General features: G+C 42.2%; 1 protein-coding gene across 3 annotated transcripts in view; it reads left to right on the top strand.

The window, feature by feature from the left end:
* Positions 1-1502: 1502 nt before the first annotated feature.
* LOC139380896 (tyrosine-protein phosphatase non-receptor type 4-like) overlaps positions 1503-21773 on the top strand; it is a 97362-nt gene continuing 77091 nt past the window's right edge. For 2 of the 3 annotated variants that reach the window (XM_071124050.1, XM_071124051.1), the window contains exon 1: positions 1503-1882. The gene's annotated coding sequence lies outside the window, so the exon portion shown is untranslated. The remainder of the gene's footprint in view (positions 1883-21773) is intronic. The other variant, XM_071124049.1, reaches the window with a different exon arrangement.

Genomic DNA, 21773 nt, shown 5'->3' with positions numbered 1-21773 from the left:
GCCATGTAATCTCCAAAGACAAACATTGGCAGTAGAATGGCCTTACTGCAGAGCTCAGTGACTTTCAGCGTGACGCCGTCATAGGATGGCACATTTCCAACAAGTCAGTTCGTCAAATTTCTGCCCTGCTAGAGCTGTCCAGTTAACTGTACGTGCTGATATTGTGACGTGGAAACGTCTAGGAGTAACAACGGCTCACCATGTGTAATGCCAAGCGTCGGCTGGAGTGGTGTGAAGCTCACCGCCATTGGACTCTGGAGCAGTGGAAACGTGTTCTCTGGAGTGATGAATCACGCTTCACCATCTGGCAGTCCGACGGACAAATCTGGGTTTGGCAGATGTCAGGAGAACGCTACATGCCCCAATGCATAGTGCCAACTGTAAAGTTTGGTGGAGGAGGAATGATGATCTGGGGCTGTTTTTCCTGGTTCGGGCTAGGCCCCTTCGTTCCAGTGAAGGGAAATCTTAATGCTACAGCATACAATGATTATTGGGCAGATTTGTTACCACTTAAGACCATTTTGCTGGCTGATTGGGCTGCACAACAAGTTGATTGTGGACAACTATAGCATTTTAGCTAAGCCTAACCCTTTTCCGAACCTTAACCTGATTCTCCTAACCTGCCAAGTTAATTATCCTAACCTGCCACAATAATTATCCTAAACTGCTACGCTACATTAGTTCACTTAACCTGCTATATTAACATTAAGTTAACATTAAATATTTAATTTAAGCTGACCCGCAGTGCACCTGCTTACCGCTGTTGATCCAACCATTGATTCTACTGCACCCATCACTGTTGACCCAACCATTGATTCTACTGCACCCATCACTGTTGACCCATCCAGTTATTTTGCAAAGCCCACTTTCAGACACCAAGTATGTAGGTACCCATACTTGCCCTATCATTGGTCGCAGTGATATGGAATTAAGGGGGTAGTACTGTTCTTGTTTGGACCACATGATGTCGCCACAGCCCAAATGTACATTTTACTCTACAGTCGCATTGTCTGGCCACAGTGGTGTATTGTTAAGACAGTTCATTCACAGTCACAGGCCTAGATATTTCCTGAATTTAGGGCAATAACAAACTAATTTAGGCTAATTCTGACCAACAATGGAATATTGCATATCCTGTGGCTAAAATTAACTGAGGCAATGGTGTCGCTTCCTCGCCACTGACTACCGGTATTCTACTCCACACTGTTGCATTTAGATTTCAGTGACCTTGGCTGCACAATGTTCTAAGGTGATGCCACAGTTCTCACAATACATTCGGTAAATCTATAAAACCGGCAAAATACCAATACCATGGCATGAAAAGTAGTGGGAAAATGACAGGAATGCTCACTCGCGGTTTAACCAATTAAAACCGCGCCTCCCTGTCCTGTGACTCCACCCCGGTGCACTGGTGGCGCTACGGAGATGGCGCCGGTACGTTGCTATGCTGTTGCCTCTGCTGCATTCAGCGTGCATTGACAACGGACTCCGCTGAGAAAGTCAGAGACGCTATTCGGAAATCCGGAATACACTCCCCCTCCCAACATTTATGTCGCTCATACCCTCTCATTTACAAATCAAAGGAATTGTAAATATCATTCACTCGGTCTGAGATGCCTGCTGGTTCGCTGTAGCCAATGGTTGCTGTATCTTGTCTGTGGATTATTCGTCGCCGAGCAAGTCGCGGATTCAAACTAGTAAAGGGCCCGCAGACAGTTGAATGTATGAAGCTGAAGGTTCGGAGTGATAAAAATGAGGTTTTGTCGGAGTTCCCAGCGGGTGAACTGAACTTGGATTTTCAGTCCCTCACCCTAAACTCATTTCCCGTTGTAAGAAAACCATATTCCTTAAAAACTGGACGCCTCTGGAACTGTTTATGACGGTAAGATATTTGACCGACTGGCTACAGTACCTAGCTAAGCGATCGCGTTACTCGTTAGAACCACATTGTACTGAAAAGTAATGCAGCTTGTTAGTTACTGTACAGTAAGTTAACGTTAGATGGGTATGAACTGACTAGCTAACGTTAGCTAGCTAAATTACTAGGTAATTTTTGCTGTCCATAAACCCAACCAAGATATAGCTAAATGTTTTGCTAACTTATCTAGTTGCACTTTTGAACTGTCCTATACTCACGTCCAATGTAGGCTATGCTTTATTTTATTATATTGGAAATGAAAATAAACTGTTCACTACTGTCACTGTAACGTTAACGGTATTCACATGACTTCAGCTAACGTTAGATTTAGCCAGCTCAAATTTGACAGATTATGGAAGGAGAATAGCTAGCTAAACGTATTTAGCTAATCCAATTCTGGATCATGTTGAAACTAGCTACTGTAGCTAGTTAGGCAGTTGACTAGATATTTATCATTTTAATTACGCAGCCCTAAGTTAGTTATAAAGCTAGCTTAATTAACCCATTCTGAAATAGCCTACAACAGAGGCTAAATTGTCATAATTTGCATCCAGTTACTGTATCCGCATGGCCCACTATCACCAAAGACAGTACAGTTCAACAACAGGTTGCAGTTGCCTTGTACTGACAGCTGTATCAGTCCTGTCACTTTCTTGTTGGTCATTTTGAAATAACATTAGGGAGAACTAACGTTACAAGCATTCGTCAAGGGTTTCCTTCCTTCTGACATTACTGAGGGCTGTTTCAAATTAGTAAATCGATGGTTAATCTGTAATTTCTGAATTTGGACATAATTCAATTATGTAGCTAGCTAATGTGGTCAGCGTTTACAATTACTTAATCGTCAGACACGACACATTAATGTTTGTGGAAGCCCATCGAGAGTGTAATTTACCTGGACTGATTTCAGCCTGCGAGCTCGAACATGTCACTACGTGAAAGCAAATTTAATGTCCGAGTTCAGCCTGAATGAATGATAGTCTACATTACAAGACCGGACCTCTCACTTGTCGCAAATGTGTACTGGTTGGCTTTCTCAGGTCCCCGAATCTCATTCAATTGAACCTATTCCTTCCTCCCTTACACGCTGAATGACGGGCTGCTTTATAGTCCAAAGAGGACCTCTGTATTTTTCCTGTCCTCGTTTCATTAATCTAATAAGGCCCCGATAGATTGCTACTTTGCTTCACAAAATCCTAAGGAGATCACGTCCAGGATTCAGAGAGAAATCAGATTCATGGCAAAGGGTGGATTTACATTAGTCAAATATGTCTAGTGAGTTCTATCTCTATTCAACATCAGATTTACAACGTTTTTGTTTATGCTAGCCTTGGATGTGGTGTGGCCAATGCCACATTCCTGCTGCATGTGTGGAGCTATTATCATACCTTTTTAAAAAACATATTATATAGACAAAGACATTCCAACTATACAGGAAGCTAATCCATATTGCACATAGTGGTGCACACTTGATACATGCAATGATTCCCAATTGTGTGGATATTTTAAAAGCCTTTCATTAAATTGGGCTAACAGAGCAAAAATGGTGTTTGTCTATTGGCATTAAGGTCATTCTTGCATGGACATGTGGTGTGGTTGAGCTGTTGTCGTTAAACTGTACCACTCAGAGGGGTGTATGTGGCAGATATGTTGTGTGGGATACATCTCTTAAAGAGATGTATCCTGGACCTAGTTTGTGTCATCAAAGTAGTGTTGTGTAAAGAAGCCATAAGAGACTGTGACTGTGTGTCAGCAGAGATGCCTCTGTGTACACTAGAATAAAACCTTTTTTATGGGGACCCAGCTGGCAATCGAAAAATGGCCAGTGGCGAGAGCCATGGCTTAATAGGTTGTGTACCGGAACTGGGCATCCTTGGATTTGAAGTGGAGTGTGGGTGGGGTATTGGGACTGGGGGTAGAGGGGGAGGAGGGGGGGAGAGGGTCCCAGGTGCTGAGATAATTGGGATAGACTACACCTGCTAACATGAGCATTGGCGAATCCACAGGGAGATTGATGGGACACAGCTAGCTAATCTACAATGAAGTAGGCTAACATTACTGCTGGGACGACAGTAACAAAGCTAAAGAGGCAGAATTTGTAGCCCTATTATGCTCATACAATGTTTTTTGTGTTTATTTGACGACTGCAATGGGAATGCCATTGTCATCCTTGTTTCAGTTTATCATAAGTGAAAATACAGCTATAGGTTGGGGATGAGATAAACCTGTGATCGTAAGCCATGTCCTCTTGGATAATCCCTACCTACACCAATCAGTCAATGCATTTCAACCCAGGTAAACTACTCTGAGAAGGCAGCAGCTCCAAGACTGACACCTGTGTTGACTTGGCTCAGGACCACCTCTGTTTGAGACACGAGGCATGCTAACAGGAGACAGCTCTTAGCTCTGACACTTTCTGTTTAGTTAGCCCTGCAATGAAAGCCACATGCTTGCCCTGGGTGTTACAGCAGTGTTGTCATGTGTGCAGCACACCCTGTCAGCACCCCTTGCAGAGACAGCCTGTGTGGCAATCCATAACGAAGGGCCCGTCGGGTCGGCCGGCCGGATATCACACCCGTTTCAGCAAATCTCTAAAAGGCAAAACACAGCTGTGTTTACACTCCCATCTCTCACAGCCTCACATCTCAGAATCAAATGTGTTTTGGCTAATCTTTTCATTTCCTAACTCTGTGATGATCGCTGTATTGCCAGCTAAATGAAGGGTATTCATCAGCTAAGCGACAGTCCACAGAGGGATGAGTGACAGCTGGTTCTACACACTCCTGTTTGTACTGGACTACACTGTGCCTTGAAATGAAACATTACTTCCTGATATAACCAAGTTTAATCCACAACTGGCTTTAACTCTTTATCCTTCCCATTTCCCCAAATCAGCTTCTTAATTCTTGGAAGAGGGACCAGAATAGAAATAGCCTTTTACCAACAACCACAACAAACCTCTCAGACATTTACAATTAACAGAACCCCATTCTCCAGGGCAGACGATGGTAGGCTTCACATTAATCAAAGGTCCTAATTGGAGCATAGTGTAACAGCTTTATGCTCTAAAACACTGGCGTGGTAGGGTGGAAAGGTTCAACCAGTCCTTTCATTCAGAACCTATTGTTAGTTCACAGGCCTGTTGTCTCTTTTGCGCTGGACAGATGCATAACCAATCAGATGAAATAGCATTTTTGCTGCATGTTAATGATGTTATTGGTTACTCACCTGTTGTACATATTTAAGTTGTTGAAAAGTGTGATAGGGAGAGACAAACTGTAGGAGCTTCTGACCACCTGCTGTCAACTGAATATAACCTGCTCAATGCACCTACTCCCAGGTTGAACATTTGTGATTATATTGTTGGAGATGCAGCATTTAGTTCAGAGCAATTCCACAGTAAAGGAATTACCACAGAACATGGTTAGCTTTAGACTTGATTTACAGAGGGGTAATTCCACGCAAATGGAATTAATCCTAGACTCCTATTTTTCACTTTAAGATGTATGCCGAACAAAACATTAATTTTAAAAGTTTAACAAACCATACAACACAATGACTACTTTAAATAATTTACACAATAGATCAAGTTTGGTAACAGAATTATGGTAAAATCCATAGAATTTGGAATGTAATAGGATCTCTGTGGTTTAATCTCACTGTTTTAAGGTTACCAAACTTGAGCTGCAACATTCTTCCTGTAAATGTGTTTTTGTAAAATGTTTAGTGGAAAGGTACATTGTAAAGTGAAAAATCTTGAGTCTCAGTGTCATTCCGTTACCATGGATTTGCACTTCTATTCCCAGCCAATGATTATTTAGGGTGCACCACTGGGACAAGAGAGGATTGGCTCATGACTGATACACCACCAGTATGGAATTGAGAGAATGAGATGAAATCACCTATAAAAATCCATGTGTGTGTGATTGCTATTGCCAGCTGTGGGAAGTCCCAATCTGGAACACCCTTTATGTTAAAGTCCAGCCCTGAAAGATAGACTGTTCTGTTTGCCTAGATTGGATACAGTGAGTTAGAATCTGCGTGTGCTTGTTGGAGACGGTAGTGCACTATTTCATAGTGAATAGACAGTTTTAGTCAACCCCCATCCAGTGGTTCTACTGAGCATGTTGGCGATGCCTGTTGGCCAGTACACTGCCCACTGTGCTAGACCATAGGAAGGTGATCTGCTCCAGCTGTGAGGGTTCATATTGGGCACTACGGACAGTGTGACTCAAACATCCTCACATCATCCAGGTCAGATTAAGAGATTATGGGCCCTGGGTGCTGCCTGCCATAGCATAGCGGTGCTCTGGGTCATGGCTGAGTTTGCTGTGGCTTAGAAAATAACAGGTACGAACATTAAAGGATTAGCATGATCTGTGGTGATTACTGTATAGGGAGGGTTAGGGCCTATTAATGGACTAACAACGGGGAAGAAGAGGGCATGTCACCATCCATGCGTATGAAAACATAAATAGAGTGAGCTTTCTTCCATTTTCTGTTATAGTGCATCAGAAAGCAAAGGTGTAGCCATGATATTCCACATGAAAAGAGCCCACAGAACATGGTTCAGCTTAGACTTGATTTCTAGAGGGTGGTGCCTCTTTCTGAAGCCTTTGTGCAGTATATCAACATTGAGTTGGATAGCAGGCTTTGGCGGCCTCCCAAATGACATCCTATGGGCCCTGGTCAAAAGTAGTGCATTACATAGGGAATAGGGTGCCATTTGAGATGTAGCTTACAGTGCATTCGGAAGATATTCAGACCCCTTCACTTTTTCCACATTTTGTTACAGCTAGGGATGCACCGATATTACATTTTTGGCCGATACTGATATCCAATATTTTCTTTGCCAAAAAAAATGATAGTGATATTTTACATTTTAGTAGCCTTTTAAGCATTCCAGTACTGTTAAATAGTTACACACACAAACATGGACACAGTGGTCTAAGGCACTGCATCTCAGTGCAAGAGCCATCACTACAGTCCCTTGTTCCAGGCTGTATCACATCCAGCAGTGATTTGGAGTCCCATAGGGCGGCGCACATTTGGTCCGGGTTTGGCCGGGGTATGCCGTCAATTTGTTCTTAACTGATTTGCCTAATTAAATACAGGTCTCTCACTCACTCTCTCTCGCTCTGACCAAAACGTTATTTTGTTGGCATTTACGTATGTCCCTATTACCAGTAAAACATAGTCAAAACATATTTCTTTCACTTACTTGCTGTGCTGTTTCGTTGTTCATTTGTTCAGTCGTTTCAGTCTCAACCAGGATTTCATCATACATGTCAAGCAGTGAAGTTTCAGTTCTGTCTGTGGCCTCTCTTCCTCTGTGCACACGGTCACTGTGTCCATTTCCATCTTGTCCAGCTGTGTATGTAACATTTCACGTAAACCCTGTTTCTTGTCTGCATCGAAGTAGCGGTCCTTGTACCTAACATCCAGCATGGTGGCGACACAGTAAAGAGGCTCAGAGAGAATGCCTGTTAAAGAAGTAGCGGTCCTTGTACCTAGCATCTAGCATGGTGGCAACACTGTAAAGAGGCTCAGAGAGAATGCCACTGAATTGCTTGTTCACAGCCTCTAGTACTTTTCCAAGTTTTAACCCCACTGTCTGTGTGGGCAGTGTGTGGGCAGTTTTACGGAGCAGGTGTTTCAATGCCATGACAGAGGGTATCATGTCTGCTGCAGACGCAGTTGATGAGCTTATTTCTCGTGTCAGTTCTTTGAATGGGTGTGTTCATGTTTCAAACATGTTCTCAGATGCCATTTGAAATGGCAGCAGCGGTAAGAGAACCAGCACATTATTGAGCAATACGGCTTTCCTCAGTACGAAATCCTCGTCGACCCACTGTGCTGTCAGACTCACCATGTTCACTGGGCTGACATCGCTGGTCCAAATGTCAGTCGTGAAGCTAATAGCAGTGACGCCCATAGCAAGTAGCTCATGGATGTGTGTTTCAACAATACTGGGTAACTCCGGTAGGGCAACATCTGACAAGTAGCGCCTACTTGGTAGTATGTACCGGGGCTTGAGGTGCTCGACCTGTCGGCGAAAACCAACCTCATCCACGACAGAGATCAGTTGATTGTCAAGGGCAATGAATTCCATTATCTTGGCGTTAATGTATTTCGCCTTTGAGTTGTCTCGCTGAAAGGGTCTTACTCTTTCAAATGACTGTTTGACTTGAACTTGTTTAGTTGTTGGAAGTTTGCGCGTAGTTTATTTCTGCTTTTTGTTCTAAGTAGTCTCTGAACATCTGGAGGTGATGCACTTTCAAATGAGTAATTAGGTTTGTGGTATTGAAAGTTTTCACTTTCACCAATGTTGCACATGGCCTTTTTGTTATCTTCCTTTGAAACTTCAAAATAGATCCACACAGCAGACGTGGGCTGGGTTAGGCCAACATGATGGTTGTCTAGCAATGATCACCAACAAGAATAATTTGCCATGCTGCACAATCATATACCTTGAGTCAATACTAGAAGCACCATTGGTAGTGATTACAGCTGTGAGTCTTTCCGGGTGAGTCTCAGAGATTTCCACACCTGGATTGTACAGTATTTGCACATTATTCTTCAAGTGCTCAAATTTGTTGGTGATCATTGCTAGACAACCATATACCTTGGTTTATTGTGTTTTATATTGTGTTTTGTTTTTCATAAATATTTGACAAATGTTAGAATTTTTCTTCTACTTTTACATTAGTGTTTTGTGTGCCGTAATTTCCAGACTATAAGCCGCTACTTTTTTCCCACGCTGTGAACCTCGTGGTTTATACAATGACGCGGCTAATTCATGGATTTTTCCCGCTTTCGCAAGATTCATGCCGCCAAAAAACTGAGCACCGTCACATAATGTGACGTAAATTGAGCACGCTCAAACTTATTATTTCATCTGAAATGCTCGTGTGCGTCAACAAGCATCTGTGTAGCCAGGCGCTAAAATAGAATTTATACAACGTGCTACAAGTCCCACCTCTCCCATCTCCTCATTGGTTTTTAAGAGCATATACCCATGTGGGTGATTGAAAGATGAAATAGGTCCACACAGCAGTCTAGTTGGTGGCTGTATTGTACCTTAAAGTTGGTTGCCATCCACTGTAGAAGACTGAATGAGGAGAGATTACTAGAACTTAACTAGGTTTCCCATTTTATCTGTGGATTAATTGTCGCAGTAGTTAACACACGATTTTGTGTGACTCAAAAATCTACAAAAGTCCAGCAAATAAAGAACATGGTTCATTTCAGGTAAAATAACAACCCAATGTTTATATCCCAGGACAAATTAGCTAGCAACAGCAAGCTAGATATCTAAATGTCCAAGAATGTTTCATATGTGTTTTGACCTGTCCTCAAATGAATTATCATAGTTGGTTCGGGGTTTTTGATAATAACCTGCGTGTCCTGACCGCGTCTGGTGGAGATAGACAAATTCAGTATGTGCAACCGGATACATGCTCGGAGACGGTTTGGTCATCATGTAGATGTGGAATAAGTCAAGGGGTGCAGGACTTTTGTCAAAATAAAGGACAGAATTCACACAAGGAACTGTCCAGGGAGTTTTTGTGCAGAAACAACAATGGTTCTGAATATGTTAGGAAGAGAACTTTACAATTGCAAACCTTGTTAACGACTTCAAAAGGTTCAGCTTGGATTTGGCTGATTCTAAAGGTTGTGGTGTAAGGGCCCTTTGTTTCAGCTAGGTGAATGAACCCTTATCGCTGTTTGTACCAGAGCAGGTTTACCAGTGTTTACAAACCGAAGGTCAGATCATGGTCCTTCCTCCACTTTGATGCCTAAAGAATCTAGGCAAGGCTCTCTACTCTTCTAATGGCAAACCTGTGACTGCATTTCCCTTAAAACACCCACAGGCCTCATCTTCTATAGCGCAGCCTTCCAACCTCTGACATCTCTGGCATGTTGCTCTTGCCCTACGTTTTGCTCATATCTACTGATGTGCTTGTTGTGACTTGCCCCCCCTCCTTCCTCCACAACCCAGTAGGAAAAGTCTACCCTGACTCTGCTTGCACAGAACGCAAGAGAAGTGACACAATTTTCCTAGTTAAAATAAATTCTTGTTAGCAGGCAATATTAACTAAATATGCAGGTTTAAAAATATATACTTGTGTATTGATTAGGTACACATTGGTGCAACGACAGTGCTTTTTTTCGCGAATGCGCTTGTTAACTCAAGTAGGCTGAGATTCAATGATAAATTAACAGGCACCACATCGATTATATGCAACGCAGGACAAGTCCACTATCAGCTCCTTCGTTTTCTCTTGATGTTGAGAGGTTATTTTCCTGGCCCCACTCTGCCAGGGCCCTCACCTCCTCCCTTCAGACTGTCTTGTTGTTGGCAATCAGGCCAACCACTGTTGTGTTGTCTGCAAACTTGATTGAGTTGGAGGTGTGCGTTGCCACGCAGTAATGGGTGGACAGGGAGTACAGGAGGGGGCTGAGCACGCACCCTTGTGGGAGTATGTAGTGTGATGGCAATATCATCCTCTGTGTCTCTATTGGGTTGGTATGCAAATTGAAGTGGGTCTTGGGTGTCGGGTTTGGTGGAGGTAATATGATCCTGAACTAGCCTCTCAAAGCACTTCATAATGACTTCATAAGTGAGTGTTACGGGCGATTGTCATTTAGTTCAGTTACCTTCGCTTTATCGGGTAAGGGTGGCCCTGAGGTATTATGGAGAGACTTCAGAACAGAGTATCTCCTGTTTCTCAATCAGTGCTGCTTGTGTAACCTAAGCCACTAAAGACAAGCTCTTAACCATATCGATGCACAGCTTCAAATGCCACAAGAGTTCCAGTCCTCGGACTGATGCCACTCTAGACAGCCACTGTTAAGATTATACTGAAATACTACACCATTCATGGGTCTCTACCGAACATGCTGTGAGACAGTTGACAAACATAGTCATTACGGAATGTAAGCGACTTAGGGACTGTTTTTAGTTTTTATCCGCTGTCTATTTGAATTGGACGCCCATAGAGGAAACAAAAAAGTACGTCCAAATTAAATAAGAATACGCTGTAATCCAAAAATAAGACTGTAGTGCGTTAAGTGCTTTCTCCTTCAATTCCACTTGTTTTCTTTCCCCTTCCATTGGAACCCTGAATTCATGTCTACGTTCAACCTGTTCTAGAGGCAGAGTTGTTGGAAATGATTTTCTTCTCTCCGTAACTTCCCTCAGTCTATGTATTTATGGTGATGGTGCCAAATGTAGCCTGGGGCTGTGAAAATGTCAGGTGTGCGTGCGTGTGTCAGAGAGTGGGGAACCTAGTTTCAAGTTCCTATCGACATGGTGTTCCAGGGAATGTGTTCAAGTGAGGAAGCTTGAGAAACACCCTTTGCACCACAGTCATGTCTAGATGGGATATAGCATTTGATGTAAAAAGTAGTTTTTTTTGCATTTTAGCTCTGTTGTGTAAGTAATCCAAAACCTACAACAAAAAGTCATTTTTGACAAAAGCTGTACCCTTCTAGACAACCCTGCACCACCTCCCATACCGAAAACAGACATGCTTTCTGCACTCTGCTCTGTTAATATGCATGTTTGGCTTGCCTTTACTTTGGCTAACCCGCCCTTAGCTCACAGCCAAACGAGAGGAAAAGAGAGCAAGCATTTATGGTCCTGTAATAACACTAACCATGGTCTCTCTGTACAGAATGTGTGTAGGGTATTTGTGCTTGCGAGCTTTGCTTATAAACTTTGGTAGCTGCCCCACTTCACGGAATAGTACACTCTCATGCTCGATCTGCTTTCAAGGTTGTTGATTGAAGAAGCTATAATGGTTCCTTTTATTCTTTCAGAGTTCATAGGATTGTTCCTGTCCGCATCTACAAACCTGTCTGTTTTTTTAGATTTCATGTATTCTGTAATAGTGAGGGAGTGGGAAGAGCATGTTATTTTCTCCTCTAGGGATAATAACAGAAGCTGTTACATTCTTGTGGTTACTGACTGTGATTTCAGCACTGGGCCAAGTCTGACTCGTTCCCGCTACAGTACCCTGCAGTTCAGTTTAACAGTCCCCAGCATGTAACGACACAGCTAGCCTTGACTTCTGGTCCTTGACAGATGATTTAGCAAAATAGTTTTCACAAAAATCCCCAGTCATACTTGACAAGAAAACGTGAGTAGCCTAAAAGCCTTTCCATTGGGTTGTCATCATTGGATTCAAGGGGTCATCCTCTGGGGCCCCTCTATGAGCTATGCCTGGGTGTAGATTCTACACCTAGTAGGGAGCAGGTGTTAAATTGGGACTAGATTCTACACCTAGTAGGGAGCAGGTGTTAAATTGGGACTAGATTCTACACCTAGTAGGGAGCAGGTGTTAAATTGGGACTAGATTCTACACCTAGTAGGGAGCAGGTGTTAAATTGGGACTAGATTGTACCATTCTGCCTCTTGCACTGAGATGCAGTGCCTTAGACTGCTGCACCGCTTGGGAGCCCGGTGGGAATACGTGTCACATGCTCTCATGCTCAAGACAATATCTTGTTTACTGCTGGTCAATTGCACTTTAACATAATGTCACTGCCAAAGACCATTGGTTTTAAAGTTAAGCAAACCATACAACTCTATGCTCAAGGACTTTTAAATTATTATTTGTTATATATTTAAAAATATATATAATTTCTACTGAAAATATATACAGTACCAGTCAGGTTTGGACACACCTACTCGTTCCAGGGTTTTTATTTTATTTTTACTCTATTCTACATTGTAGAATAATAGTGAAGACTATCAAAACTATGAAATATCACATGGACATGGATTCATGTCGTAACCAAAAGTGTTAAACATCTAAATATATTTTCATGAGGTTGGAATGCATCTCTATTAACAGGTGTGTCTTGTTCATTTGTGGAATTTCTTTCTTTCTTAATGCGTTTGAGCCAGTCAGTTGCATTGTGACAAGGTAGGGGGTGGTATACAGAAGATAGCGCTATTTGGTGAAAGACCAAGTCCATATTATGGCAAGAACAGCTTAAATAAGCAAAGCGAAATGATTACTTTGAGACATGAAGGAAGGTCAGTCGATCCGGAAAATTTCAAGAACTTTGAAAGTTTCTTCAAGGGCAGTCGCAAAAACTGTTTTTTTTCAACAATTGCTTTGTTGAAACTGGCTCTCATGAGGACCGCCACAGGAATGGAAGACCCAGAGTTACCTCTACTGCAGAGGATAAGTTCATTAGAGTTACCAGACTCAGAAATTGCAGCCCAAATAAATGTTTCACTGAGTTCAATTAACGGGCACATCTCAACATCAACTGATCAGAGGAGACTGAGTGAATCAGTCCTTCGTGGTCGAACTGCAAAGAAACCACTTCTAAAGGACCAAAATAAGAAGTAGACTTGCTTGGACCAAGAAACATGAGCAATGGGCACTAGACCGGTGGAAATCTGTCCTTTGGTCTGATGAGTCCAAATTTTAGATTTTTGGTTCCAACCGCCGTGTCTTTGTGAGACACCGAGTACTTGAACAGATGATCTCTGCATGTGTGGTTCCCACCGTGAGGCATGGAGGAGGTGTGATGGTGTGGGGGTACTTTGCTGGTGACACTGTCTGTGATTTATTTAGAATTCAAGGCACACTTAACCAGCATGGCTACCACAGCATTCTGCAGTGATACTCCATCCCATCTGTTTTGCGCTTAGTGGGACCATCATTTGTTTTTCAACAGGACAATGACCCAACACACCTCCAAGCTGTGTAAGGGCTATTTGACCAAGAAGGAGAGTGATGGAGTGCTGCATCAGATGACCTGGCCTCCACAATCACCCGACCTCAACCCAATTGAGATGGTTTGGGATGAGTTGGACCACAGAGTGAAGGAAAAGCAGCCAACAAGTGCTCAGCGTATGTGGAAACTCCTTCAAGACTGTTGGAAAATCATTCCTAAAGAAGCTGGTTGAAGGAATGCCAAGAGTGTGTAAAGCTGTCATCAAGGCAAAGAAAGGGTGGCTACTTTGAAGAATCTCTAATTTATTTGAATTTGTTAAATGCTTTTTTGGTTCTACATGATTCCATATGTGTTATTTCATAGTTTTGAAGTCTTCACTATTATTCTACAATGTAGAAAATAATAATAAAAGTCTTAAACAAATCAAAAATATATTTGAGATCTTCAAATTAGTCACCCTTTGCCTTGATGACAGCTTTGCACACTCTTGGCATTCTCTCAACCAGCTTCACATGGAATGCTTTTCCAACCTTGTGTGTTCAAACTTTTGACTGGTACTGTATATAAAACACTAATCGGATTTACATACGTTTTCAACCCCCTGAGTCAATACTTGTTAGAATCACCATTAGCAGCAATTACAGCTATCAATTTGTTTTGAGCAATGTTAGACAGCCATTTTCAACTCTTGACATTGATTTTTAAACCCATTTTATGTCAACATTGTAACTAGGCCACTCGGGTATATTACATTTCATCTCGGTTAGAAACTCCAATGTATATTTGGCCTTTTTTTTAGGTTATTGTCCTGCTGAAAGGTGAATTCATCTCCCAGTATCTGTTTGGAAAGCAGACTGAATCAGGTGTTCCTCTAGGATTTTTCTCTGTGCTTAGCTTTATTCCATTTATTTTATGATAAACACCCTAGTTCTTGCCGATGACAAGCATACCCATAACATGATGCAGCCCCACCGTGCTTGAAAATTTGGTACGTGGTACTCAGTGAAGTGTTGCGTTGCATTTGGCTAAAACATAACGCTTTGTATTCAGGTCAAAGTTCATTTTTTTGCCACATTTTTTGCAGTTTTACTTTAGTGTGTTGCAAAAAAATGCATGTTTTTGAATATTTTTTATTCTGTAAAAGCTTCCTTCTTTTCACTCTGTTAATTAGGTTATTATTGTGGAGTAACTACAATGTTGTTGTTGATTCATCCTCAGTTTTCTCCCATCACAGCCATTAAACTCTGTTTTAAAGTCGTCATTGGCCTCATAGTGAAATCCCGGAGCGGTTTCCTACCTCTCCGGCCACTGAGTTAGGAAGGACACCTGTGTCTTTGTAGTGACTGGGTGTATTGATACACCATCCAAAGTGTAAGTTAGTAACTTCACCATGCTCAAAGGGATATTCAATGTCTGCTTTTTTATTTTTTACCCATCTACTAATAGGTTCCCTTCTTTGCGAGGCATTGCAAAACCTCTCTGGTGTTTGTGGTTGAATCTGTGTTTGAAAATCACTGCTCGACTGAGGAACCGTACAATTATCTGTATGTGTGAGTTATAGAGATGAGGTAGTCATTCAGAAGTCATGTTAAACACTATTATTGCACACAGTGAGTTCATGCTACTTATTATGTGACTTGTTAAGCACATTGGTACTCATGAACTTATTTAGGCTTTCCATAACAAAGGGGTTGAATACTTATTGACTCGAGGCATTTCAGCTTTTCATTTTTAAATAATTTGTACAAAATTCAAAAACATAATTACACTTTGGTGTGATGAGGTGTAGTGTGTAGGCCAAATCGCAATTTAATCCATTTTAAATTCGGGCTGAAACGAAACAAAATGTGGAAAAAGTTGAAGGGTGTGAATCCTTTCTGAAGAAACCGTATTTCTAATATATTTTTAGACTTTTGGTAGATGTTTTCTTAGCCCCATTTTCAAACTGTTTGACCAGAAACCAAAGCGTTTGCTTCTTCCACATTTTTAGGATGGTAAATGTTTGAACAATTTATTTATGAAAAATAGACTGTTAGCTATCATTTTACACCAAATTTGATGTGCTGCTATGATCTTCATGGAGATTTTTACATGGGAATGCCTTGCTGCTCAACCCGCAGCCATAGCTGTACCTCCACCACTGGCTTCTCACGGCACAAATTGATTACGCCACACGTTTTTTCCCTCTCTGCCTCTGCATTTCGTGTGAGATGAATGTGACAGACTGATTTCTGAGAAGTGGTAAAAAAAAGTGGAAGCTTCCTTCATGAGAATTCCAGTTCTACAATTGCATGTATAAATATCCCTTAAAAATAACCAATCTGTCAAAATTTGTGTTTGAGGAGGAAGTGGTTGTTTTGAGAAAATGTTCAGATGAATCTTATCTCAGAGGGGAAATGTTAGAGTAGCTCAACGGCAGGGAAACCTAGTGGGAGCTACATTATACATCAGTAGAAACACTCATCAGATAAATGTGCTGCTGGGCCTTTTAGGTCACATTCTCAGACCAGACGTGAACACACACACACACACACACACACACACACACACACACACACACACAGATGTGAACACACACACACATACAGAGTGTTTTGTATTGCTGTCCTTGTGTGAGGATCAAATAATTAATTACCATCCAAAATCCTATTTTCACTAACCCTAAATCTAACCGTAACTCCTAACCTTAATTATAAACCTAAACTTTTGTTTTTCCTTGTGCGGACCGGCAAAATATCCACCTTGTTTTACTATCCTTGTGAGGACTTCTGGTACCCACAAAGATAGTTAAACACAGTGTTTTCAGTGTGACACCCTCGTCAAAGGCACTAAACCTCTCCAAGGTGATTATTTACACAACTGGCAATTCATTTTTTATGCCTTCTATAAGCTGTGTGTGTGTGTGTGTGTGTGTGTGTGTGTGTGTGTGTGTGTGAACTCCGTTTGAGAGTTTAAATGTTGCGAGGCAGAAAAAGGCTCATGCCAGTTAGAATGGAAACAGATAAAGTAGGCCTATGTGGTTTCTCAGATGACTCCTCGTTTCCTCTTTCAGAGACCGAGAGAGAGGGAAGGGTTTCCACACTGATGCCATTTTTTATTTCCACTCTTCTTCCCTCTCCATGGGTCAGCGCATGATTAGCAGGAGGACTGAGCAGAGTGTTGTTCATCTGAAATTAAAAGCTAATGGTCATATCTGGATGTGACGATAAAGCCCTTGTCTGAAGAGGATTAGGCACAATTCAAATGTCAGTTTTCTTATATAATTGGAGTTTCCCTTCTCCAGAATCTCCACCACGTCTGACCACTCCAGTGTGATTCTAAGAAATGGGCACATGTCACAACTGACTGATATGTATCAAACTGACTGACAGCAGTTGCTGATCAGTTCCTGTCCAAATTCCAAGAGCCTTTTCCAAACTTTCTCACGCTTTTCTATCTCACCAATACCATTAACAAGACAAGTCAATGTCTATGGTTGTGAGTTAGGACTGACACATGCCTTGACAGACAGACGGCCTGACACATGCCTTGGCAGTGTTCTTAGCAACACAGCCTGAAGAACAGAGGGTCACTTGTGTGTGTCCATAATTCACTCTACCCACACTGCGCCAGGATCCTCTCCATTTTAAAACTTGGAAGTCACACAGAGCCCACAGAGGAAGTTTTTGTGTCCAAGTCTGAGATGCATCGGAAACTAGTCGTAAAGAATTCACAAGGGCTAACTTCCTCCCAGACTATTAGCAATCTCCAGCAGCCTGAGCTTGAGCAGCTCTGGGGCATTTTCTACAGCTCTTCTAATGAACAGAGGCTGATTCACTTACAGCCTATCAATCTCCCTGGAACTCCTTAGCTGGTTCCCCCTGCCTCATCCTGCATGTTGATTCCCCTCTGGAGGTAGCCGACTGTAATCTGCCCGGGCCGTTAGTTGCCCATCAGGGCAGGTATGATGCCTCTAGTTGGCTCTATCGTTGGCCATAAGTGGGTCGCAGGAGCAGCAGGGGGCCCCCTCCATGACACACCTGGCTTCCCCTCCGCGACAGCTGCCACACAGGAAGGTGCAAGGTCAAGGTGGATGCGGGAAGAAATTTGCTGCGTGATCAGAACACGGCCCCCTAACATTTAAACCTGCTAACGTAAGCAGAAGAAAATCTGGAGAATGTGCTGCTTTAATCAAATGTATGTTTCTTTTTCTGAAAGTCATGAGTCTAGTGCAATGGGAAAGAGAGGGTCTCTTGTTTTCAATCCGAGCCTCTTGAATGATGTTGTGTAACCAGTTCCCCCTCACAGCATTGTACTGGATGACTGATCAAATGTTAAACGTGCATCGCTTTAGGATGGTTTTAATGACTGAATCGTAATGTATTTTGATTTGACCAATACGCTGTATTATTAGGCTGTAGCCTAGGGTTATATTTGTACCAGTTTATATGTCGTGACAGAGCAGAGAGTCATCATGTCATGAGACCTCATGAGGACACAGGCCTTCTGGAGGCACAGACGTCATAATACTTAACGTCGGGAGGTGCGACACACAAGGCCAGCCCAACCCTATAGATGCTGTAAAGAGGTCAATCGAATTCGACCAAAACAATGGAAATTAGGGATGCACGATATATTGGTGAACATATCGGAATCGGACGATTATTAGCTAAAATTTCCAACATCGGTATTGGCCCGATGTTAAAAACCGTTGTCAAAGTTACCTTGCATACCTATATTACGTAGGTACACGACGTAATGATGCCAAGTAAAATTTTGAGCTACACGTGCAACACAGCATTCTTAACCTAGCCCACAATGTCTGCTGTGTGGATCGAGCAGTCAACAAGTCGAGCAGTCATTTGAAAGAGTAAGAAAATTTCAGCGAGATGATAACTCGAAGGCAAAATCCATTCAAACCAATATAATGGAATTCATTGCCCTTGTCAATCAACTGTTCTCTGTCGTGGGTGATGTTGGCTTTCACCGACTGGTCGAGCACCAGGGCACACTACCAAGTACGCTATTTTTCAGATGTTGCCCTACCGGAGTTACACAGTAATAGCGTCACTGCTATTAGCTTCACGACAAACATACCATTGAACACCATTTGGGTCTTTTGCGTGTCAAAAAAGATACAGTAGCACTGTCAAAGCTGAACATAAACGTCTGCAAACAAGCAAACACTGGCCACAAACAATGTTTACAATACTGCGTTGGTAATAAAGCATCATTTGCTCGACGGCAACTTCTGGGGTAGCTAGCTTTAGCTTGGTACCTAGCTAGCGCCAATACAACCAGCCTGAAAACAATGACCAGTTGAAACTGCAGTCATTTTCATTATTCTTAGCAATGATTTAAGAATCCTTGTGAGTAAGTATTAGCTAGGTTGTCGCTTGTTGTTCACCTATTGAAATTGAACTTCAGTTCATGAAAATAAATAGCTAGCCAGCTATTTAACCGTGTTGCCCAAAGCTAACGTTATAAGAAGCCAGCTAGCTTCATCTGGCTAGTGAGGCTCGACCGGACCTGGTTATGTGTTGTGAAGCTAGCCACAATAAGGATTAGGCACAATAGTGGAATTTGCAGTTTGCCTTTAAAAAAAAGTATGTCATTGGGGCGGCAGGTAGCCTAGTGGTTAGAGCTTTGGACTAGTAACCGGAAGGTAGCAAGATCGAATCCCCGAGCTGACAAGGTAAAACATCTGACTTGCCTAGTTAAATAAAGATAAAATAAAAAATGCTAATTAATACAAATAGTGGAATTATGCTATAGTTTTATTTTGAAGGCTAACCGCAAAGTCCACTATTGTGGCAAGCTTCCCATAGATGGGTCTGACCACCATTAATCAACTAAGAACTGTCTTCTAAATTAGGGTTATTTTAGATGATACCTAAATTATGTAGTTTTGTTATGTTTTTGAGGAAGAACATTGTTTGCATCCATGAGCTTGCTAGCTTTTTTTTTAATGACCAGCACTGTAGGTGCGCTTGACAACTTTACAAGCATCATAGCATACATATTGATGAATCGTTGGGACATATGAAATGCAAGTGATAGTGTAATCAATGTGTAAGAACTACAACCAAAAAATATGAACTCGTTAAATTATTACGTGACGTGCAGTCATATTCAGTCCTGATTGGTCAAATAGTGTTATTTACACATATCTTTTTTGACACGCAAAGACCCAAACGGCATTCCATAGAAATCCCGAACAAATGAACAACAAAACAGCACAGCAAGTAAGTGAAAGAAATAGGTTTTGATTATGTTTTCATCACGGCCAGATGTGATACAGCCTGGATTCGAACTGGGGACTGTAGTGACACATCTTGCACTGAGATGCAGTGCCTTAGACCGCTGCGTTCATGTGTGTGTTAACTATTTAACTGTACTAGGATGCTTAAAACACAAATAAAATATAGGTTATCGGTATAGGTTTTTTTGGCAAGGAAAATATTGGATATCGGTATCGGCCAAAACTGTCATATCGGTGCATCACTAATGGAAATACCATGAGAACTCGTGGGGGAAAGAAACCGAGTCTCCTTATTGCCAACGAGCTAAATTACCCTACATTTAGGCTATTGTTAATGTGTATTTCACACTATGTTGAGGTAAAAAATCAGTGTGTAATGCTTGTATGAATGTCAACCCGAATACATGTTCATGTCATCGTTACCAAAAAACTGCATTACAGTTCACATTGACGTTGAATACCACCACCGATTTCTGTATGCTAGCTATGCTAACCATCTTATACGAACGGGAGTTAGCATTTAGCAGTCACTACTTCTAAACCTGAAAAGCGACAAGTTCTACATGTTATGCAGCTAAAACCTCCACATTTATCCACATCGGACTTAAGTAACCACATTGTGGACCTGTTACAATACAATACATCATCCCCTTTTTTTTAGATCAGATTTGTTGGTGCACATTCAATCTGTTGTTCCGTTGACTCCTTTACCACGTCTATGGCCGCCGCTCTGCTCGTCTCATCTAGCTGACCTTTTGAGCACTGTTTGTGTGCTCAGAATACGTTAAACTTGATGTTCTAGGAAAGGACTGAAACTCTCTCTTGTGTGAAAGCCTCGGTTGTAAACTGCATCCCCCCCCAACACTATCCCCCAGCCTCCACCCCCTGTGGGCCGCTGGCCACTCAGCTATGAATGGCCTTGAGAGAATGAATGGTTTCTCCAAGGAGTTGATTATTGCAATTTGCATAATGGTCTTGCTCGGGAGTGACAGGCAGAGTGGAGGCTGAAAGAGAAAAGGGCATACACACAAAACATTTCCCCACAGTAGGAGCAGGAAAATAGAAGGGGGAAAGGAGGGGATGGAAGAGAGATGGGAGAGCACAACACAACTCAAAAAGTGCTATTTATGGGATTGTATGAAATGTATATATTTTTTTGAGGGTCTGAGATGATGGCTGTCTGGGACAAATAGTACTTGCTCTCTGGGAGCCATCAGACTGTTAAATAGTCACCACTAGCTGGCCTCCACCCAGTGCCCTGACCCGAACAAAGATTTTACTGAGTTACAGTTCCTATAAGGAAATCAGTCAATTGAAATAAGTTCATTAGGCCCTAATCTATGGATTTCACATGACTGGGAATACAGGTATGCATTTTGGCCACAGATACCATAAAAAAGGTAGGGGGCGTGGATCAGAAAACCAGTCAGTATCCGGTGTGACCACCCTTTGCCTTATGCAGCGCGATACATCTCCTTCACATGGAGTTGAACAGGCTGTCGACTATGGTCTGGAGAATGTTGTCGCACTCTTCTATGCGAAGTTGCTGGATATTGTCCGGAACTGGAACACGCTGTCGTAAACATCAATCCAGAGCATCCCAAATATGCTAAATGGGTCAGTATGTCTAGTCAGTATGCAGGCCATGGAAGAACTGGGACATTTTCAGGTTCCAGGAATTGTGTACAGGTCCTTGTGACGTGGGGCTGACCTTGCGTTATCATGGTGAAGCATGAGGTGATGGCGGAGGATGAATGGCACCACAATGAACACGGATCTGTAGTGACTCCTTTAATTGTCCCCAGCACAAGGTGCACCTGTGTAATGATCATACTGTTTAATCAGCTTCTTTATATGCCACACCTGTCAGATGGCTGGATTATTTTAGCAAATGAGAAATGCTCACGAACAGGG

This window comes from Oncorhynchus clarkii, chromosome 22, assembly GCF_045791955.1.
Source record: "Oncorhynchus clarkii lewisi isolate Uvic-CL-2024 chromosome 22, UVic_Ocla_1.0, whole genome shotgun sequence".
Taxonomy (NCBI): domain Eukaryota; kingdom Metazoa; phylum Chordata; class Actinopteri; order Salmoniformes; family Salmonidae; genus Oncorhynchus; species Oncorhynchus clarkii.
Note: the sequence above shows the minus strand (reverse complement) of the source record. Positions and strands in the feature narration are given on the sequence as shown.